The sequence below is a fragment of the Phasianus colchicus genome, chromosome 2 (assembly GCF_987193195.1).
Source record: "Phasianus colchicus chromosome 2, bPhaCol1.hap1.1, whole genome shotgun sequence".
NCBI lineage: Eukaryota > Metazoa > Chordata > Aves > Galliformes > Phasianidae > Phasianus > Phasianus colchicus.
The window spans coordinates 65,325,001-65,331,648 of record NC_143437.1 but is presented as its reverse complement, the minus strand read 5'-3'; the positions used below and the strand labels follow the sequence as shown (position 1 = coordinate 65,331,648).

The 6,648-nt window shown below is 38.4% G+C and overlaps 1 long non-coding RNA gene across 1 annotated transcript in view; it reads left to right on the top strand.

Moving 5' to 3' along the window:
- The first annotated feature begins 6,646 nt into the window (after positions 1-6,646).
- LOC149919074 (uncharacterized) overlaps positions 6,647-6,648 on the top strand; it is a 33,375-nt gene continuing 33,373 nt past the window's right edge. Inside the window, exon 1 of the long non-coding RNA XR_016464756.1 lies at positions 6,647-6,648. This exon is cut by the window's right edge and continues 91 nt beyond it. This is a non-coding gene — a long non-coding RNA (uncharacterized LOC149919074).

Below are 6,648 nucleotides of genomic sequence, written 5' to 3'. Positions count from 1 at the left end.
ACAGATCTCTCCATTTGCAAAATTTAGGTGGGAAATCTTCTGAGTAAAGGCCATGGCAAGCCGTTTCTGAAAGTAGCCTGATACTCTCCACTTGTCAAACCATTAGGGCACTATTTCCGTATTTTAGAACAGTTGAATTTCTTGCTGAAGCACAAAGAACTGGGGAAGCAAAAGTCATGCTTACGTAAACATGCCCCAAATAGCTGAGAAGATCTGGCTTCTATAAAACCTTGTACTGTAACTCAAGGTGCTTCATCTATCGCTACAACATGCTGTGCTCATACCTTCAATCTGTTCCTGTGTATCACGGTAACAGAGGTTCCAGGTGTTACAGAAGGCTCATGTGGTGTACATTATGCCTGGCAGCATATTAAATGTGGCCTAGATTTATACAAGAGTAGCGCTGTTGACAACTCTCCCATTTTGCCTTGGGAGCTGTGTTTAAGCTGGTCCTTGCCTGAGATGTATTGTGGCTATGCCAGTACCTGGCCTTATGCCTTGACCTGGACCTACAGGCTTGATGTCTTGACTTGATCAAGAGTGATGTCTGTTCACCTGTGTGCTTCATCTGTGGCTTAACTTTGGTTTTCTTCCATTGCAGGCTGAGATACATCAAATAGCTGTTTCCCACCTGTTCAGAGCATGCACAAGGAAAATAAATTGCCAATTGGTGACCTTCCTTTTTGAATCCATCCATTGAAAACAGAATTAGTCTTTTCTGGTGTTCTTCTGCTGTCATATTCTATTTTCACTTCTAGAAACTGCCTTCTTTTGTTCTGATCATATTGCTCATGATAAACATATGTTGGCTAATAATAATGAACAACCATAATATCAGCAATGTTATAGTTTTGAAAATTATTTGCAAATATGTCAAGTGGATTTTTTTATGCACACTTTGATATTTTTCTTCCCTTTTCTCCAATAGTGTCTCCATAGTTTCAAATGCTCTCTGGTATACATCACAGTAATTATAGAGTAGAAAGACACGAACAATTCTAAAAAGCAGGCCATTCATCAGAAATCTACTCAGAGTCTGTTCTGTTAGTTTAAAATAACCACATGAGTATTATGTGATTTGGCAGCAACTATTCTACCTCAGAGAGGTAAACAGCCAGGCTATTGCATTCATGCTGAGGACAGTTTAAATAAGTCTAATGACAAAACCATGAGTTGTGGTTCTTTCTTTTTTCACAGTTCAGCACAACATCACACAGTAACATGCCCTGACGTGGTAAGGATGCAAGAGTTCAGCTGTAGCTTCTGTGTTAGGAAAGGACCTGCAGGGTATCATTCCTAACTAATGGGCTTAAACAGAACCAGGTGGGATGAAGAGGCACTATTAGAAGAGGGATATTTTTAAAGAAAATCCTGGCATCAGAGTGACTACAGAAATAAATGGAGAAAGGTTTTCTTCCTCAGATATAAAACAGCTGAAGAATGGTGATGGTCTAAAGGGAAAGAATATTTTTGACTTTGCTTTTTGTATTGAAAGTATAGTAATGCCTTTTTTATTGTTGTTGTTGGCTTTGGGGAGGGAGTTTTCTTTCTGTTTTAACCGAAGTATTTCTGCATTTCATCACTAATTTACAGTGTGGTCTTGAAGATTTAATCTCTTTCTTGCAGATTCTGATAAGACCTGTTTGAGAACTTGGCTGATGTAATAGGCTGTATTTACTGGGACATATATTTCCTCTCTTAAAGTGTGTTCTACACGTTCTAGATAAGTCTTTTGGCTGCATTTATTCTTGCCATTTTACAAGTATCTAACTCAATAGTTAGAGCAGGAGCTTAGTGTTGTCTTCTGGATCTTTCTATTCCTGATCTTAAAACATGTGCATTTTCATCTTACTCGAGGTGTAAATAGCATTGTATAGTTGCCTTTCTCTTTCCATTCATGTAAAAGTAGACTACGGTGACTATGTACTATAAGTCTCTCATGTAGGTGAAAGTAAGGATGTTGATCTGTAGGAGCTATGAATGAGGTTTATACAGCAAATCTTAACTGGCTTTTTCATTACTACTCTTTTTTTTTTTTTCCCTTTAGTTGATTTATGGTATAGTAGTTGGTACGCTTAAAATTCTTTACCAGTTTTTTTTTTTTTCTTTTTTTGTCTTAAACACACACAACACATTAAAACAGTGAAATACAATCTCTGTGGAATCCCTTTGGAATTTTTTTTTGAAGCTGTGAACATTTAGCTTCTTTATTTTCTAGCTACATTTTTGTTTTTGTCCTATAACAAGATACATTAATAAAACTCCCAGATCTGTAGTATAGAACCTTACACCTTATAAAATGGGATTTTGCAATGGAAGCAAAGAAATTATATCAGAAATATCTCTGAAAACAGCTTACCACAGAGTTAAAGAGACAGCGTCAAGGCTGGCATAATGCCAGCAGCAGGCAAGCACTGGTTTGGGATTTTTCTGAGAGTTGTTTTAATTCTTCACATATGTTCTTTCCTCAGCGTCCAAATAAGTATTTTTGGAATGCTCTTAAAAAAAAAAATAAATATCACAACGCACACATCAGTTCCAGCTGTTGAGTCCTTAGAAGAAACTTCCAACAGCAAGGAATTCAGTGCACATGATGCAATTAAATATCATGGATACAAGAGACAGATTTGTTTTAAGGTAAAGGTTGTTATCAGTGGTAAATGAGACAAAATAGAGCTTTTACCATAGAAAGGATAAGGAAGCAAAAAATAATAATAATAATAAAAAAAAAAATCCAAGGTTTCCACTGTCAAATCCTGTAGATCAAGGCAGAGGTTCCATCCTTGCTTAGGTTAATTTCTGCCTGAGGTAGAAATAAGGGAGCACTGGCATTGCCATCAGTGCTTTCAATAAAGCCCCTACCTGGGCTGTGGCTGCAGTTAGTGTTTGCATTTATCACATGCCATAATTTGATACAAATCCCTTGCTGTACTACAGCAGTTGCTTTTGCCCCTAGAGATTTTTTATTTTTGGCAATCAAAAGCAAACAATCACCTACTTTGCACAAATAAAAATAAAAATCCCCCAAATGAACAAAAGAAAAAAAAAAAAAAAGAAAACAACCTAAAACTTAAAGAGAGACCTTTCTTTCACCATTCAGCAGTGTTTTGAAGCTGCTGGAACTGATTACTGACTCAGGTTTTTGTTCAGTCAAGTGTTGAAAATCTTCAAGAAATGAAAACTTCTCAGCCTTACGTGGCACATGTACTAGTGTTTAATCAGTATTACTGTAAAACATTTCTTTCATTGTATTTATCTTATTGGAATTTCCCTTGTTGCAGCCTGTACTTGTTGCCTCTTTTTTATTGCTGGGTCCCTCTACTTTCTAAATCTATTTAAGCTGTGGAAAGGCTATAGTTAAATCACCTGTCAGTTTCCTTCTTTCCAGGCTTAAGCAAGCTCCATTCTCTTAGCTCCCTAACTATCATAGCAGCAGATAACTTCTCCTGTAAATAAATAAATGATGTCCCCACCCTTTTGCACATTGCTACTTATAGGCCAATTTTTTTTTTAAGGTCAGTAGTGTTTGCTCCTCCGTAATACATGAAAGAATGAGACTTCAGATGGAAATTGCTTTTTCTTTCCTTTCTTTCCTTTCTTTCCTTTCTTTCCTTTCTTTCCTTTCTTTCCTTTCTTTCCTTTCTTTCCTTTCTTTCCTTTCTTTCCTTTCTTTCCTTTCTTTCCTTTTAATGCTAATGGATGGTCAGTAATACTGCTTCCTTTTATTATTTTTTCAATTATCTTCTTGAACTGTTTTTTTTCTCTTGAGCTACCACTGAAGAGCTTAAAGGAACTTCAAGATTCATGTCATCCAGCTTGCTGCTGGATGCCTCATTTGTTTTTAAAGATTTCCAAGGATGAAGACTCCAGATTTCTACAGTGGTCATTTTTTTTTTCTTCTTTCTTTCTTTCTTTCTTTCTTTTTTTTTTTTTTTTTAACTTCCAGGAAGAATTTTCTATTGTGTGCTATGAAATCTTTTTCATTAAAATTTTATCCCATTACCTCCTGCTTCCTTCATAATGGGTACTAGGAACAGATTTATCCCTTCTTAAGAGCAGAGTGTTACATATGACGGCTGTTCTCATGATCCCTCTCAGTCTTTTCTGATATAAGTTAACAAGGTCAAACATTCTCAGTCTTTCTTCCTAGATTGTTTTCTGGAGCTTAATTAATCATAATCTCCTCAAGACTTTCTGGCAGGCTTATTGTTTTCCTTAAGAAAGGAAAATTCCAGCTGAAATTTGACCGCTATTATGTAGGACGGAGTGATGATCCTGCCCATCTTAAAGATTATATTCGTATTTTTTCACAGCAGTATGCATCTCTCTTTTGCAGTAGCAAGGTGTTGTTGACTCATGATCAGCTTGAAGAATCATAGTAACCACCAGTTTCTTTTAATTCAGAGTTGCTGCTTAGTCATCTGCACTCCAGTACCTTTGTGGCTGACTGCCCTTGGCTTACTACAGTAAATTGTGCACACTATCTTTGTGTAATAGAATTGTGTAATTCTAGTGGACTGTTTCTCTGATTTATTATGATCACTTTGAATTCTATGTCTATCTCTCAGTGTGTTCCCTTTTCTGCGAATATGGTGAGCCACACCAAAGACAATAATGAAAATACTGTTTTGCATGGGTCTCTGGGTATGCCTTATGGGACTTTGTATGTGTAGCTTCATCCTGATAGTAAGTTGCATATACCTCCTTTAATTCCTTTGGTTTAATAGTGAGAATGCCAAGTTCCACAATCTCAAAAAAACAAAACAGTACCAATAAGATGGGAGCTGTAGTCTCCCACATATGACTAATGGAGCCACAGTGAAGGAAATAAAAAGCCTCTCTACTAACTTACACCCTTGTAAGCATGGTAAATAATTTAAAGTTGTGCAGGACTTCAGGCAGTGAAATACCAAAGTGTAAAGAAATATCAGAAAGAAGTGTGAAACTAAAAAAGCCTGAGAATTGTAATTCATTCTGACTTCATAGATTTCTGAATGTGTGGTTATTCACCTCTAACCTGGACACATGCTGTAGCTGTCCTGGGTTTGTAATTGGAATAGACTTTACAGCCTTTTCCAAAGGTTTCTTTTGGACAACAGTCTTTCTCAATGTTTTTATAAATTATATGGATGCAGGATTCAAATACATGCTAAGTTTATAGATAATGCAAAGTTGGGAGGAGCTGTTGACTCCCTCAAGGGTAGAGAGGTCTTGCAGGGAGAGCTTGACAAATGAAAGGGCTGCACATTTACCAACCACAGCAAGTTTAATAAGAGCAAGTTCTGGCTTCTGTACCTGGGATGGGGCAACCCTGGCTGGGGAATAAGGGGCTGAAGAGCAGCCCCACAGAAAGGGATCTGGGGATTCTGGTTGATGGCAAGTTGAACATGAGGCAGCGGTGTGCCCTGGAAGCCCAAAGGGCCAACCATACCCAGGGGGAACCAGCCCAGCACTGCCACTGGGCAAGGGGAGGGGTTATCCTGCTCTGCTCTGTGCTGTGTGGCCTCACCTCCAGTGCTGGGTGTGGGTTGGGTGCCATAATGTAAGAAGGATGTAAAGCATTTAAAGGAGAGATCTGAAGATGGTCAGGTTGGGGATTAGGAAGAGGTTCTTCACCAGATGGCGGTGGGCATGGCCCCAGGCTGGAGTTCAAGGGGTGCTAGGACAATGCTCTCAGACATAGGGTTTGAATTTTGGTCCTGTGTGGAGCCAGGAGCTGGACTCGATGATTGTTGCAGGTCTCTTCTAGTTCAGGACAGTCTGTGATTCTGTGAAGCAGTCCACTAATGCACCACTAGATTACACCTGTTTTATAAAGAGAAGAGTGCGATGCTATGACTTATCCTTGACTGAAAGGAGTGTCACAAGGCTGCAAACATCCCCAAGGTTTCCAGGAACAGTCACATGCTTTCTCCACAAAATCCTGGCGCTACATTTAGTCTGTTTATTTTCTCACTCTGTGATTTCCAGGTATCACTTTGTGGTCTTCTGTTAGCACTTCAAAAGGCCAGCTGTTCCTTCAGATTACCAGTTAGCTGGTTATCTCTAAATAGGGTAAGGCTAATGCCCTGGGGACATTCTGGGTTGGAATATGAGTAAATGTATTCGACAGGTCTCCTGAAGCTTGCTTTTGGGTGTTAACATAAATTTTCATATAGGATGAAAGTCAGAAACATATCCATAATTGTCTTAAAAGTATCTTAAGACGCAGAACATTTGTTTATATGTATAGGCTATCACTCATTAACATGATAATATAAATCAAATCCTTTCTTTAAAAATGAATGAATATGTGACCTCCTTCATTGTGCAAAACTTGTGATCTTTAGAAACAACACATGCCATTTATATTTATTTGTGCTTTGATAGGAATTTGTTTTCCATTTCTTTGTGCATTCCTCTCATGAAGCACAATGGGATTGACACACTGATAATTTTTCGTGAAGCTCCATGTTTTCTAGGCTTGCGTTTCATGTTGTAGTTTGAGCGGAGACACAGTAGATGGCAGTGCATAACATAAATTACTTCTGCGGTGCATGCTTCTATTCCCTGCAGTAGCTGCCCAGAGCCAGTGAGGTTACGCTGGCAGGCATTGCTTGTTTCCCTGGCTCAATGCAGAAGAAAGGAGAAGGCTTCTGCGAAGCAACC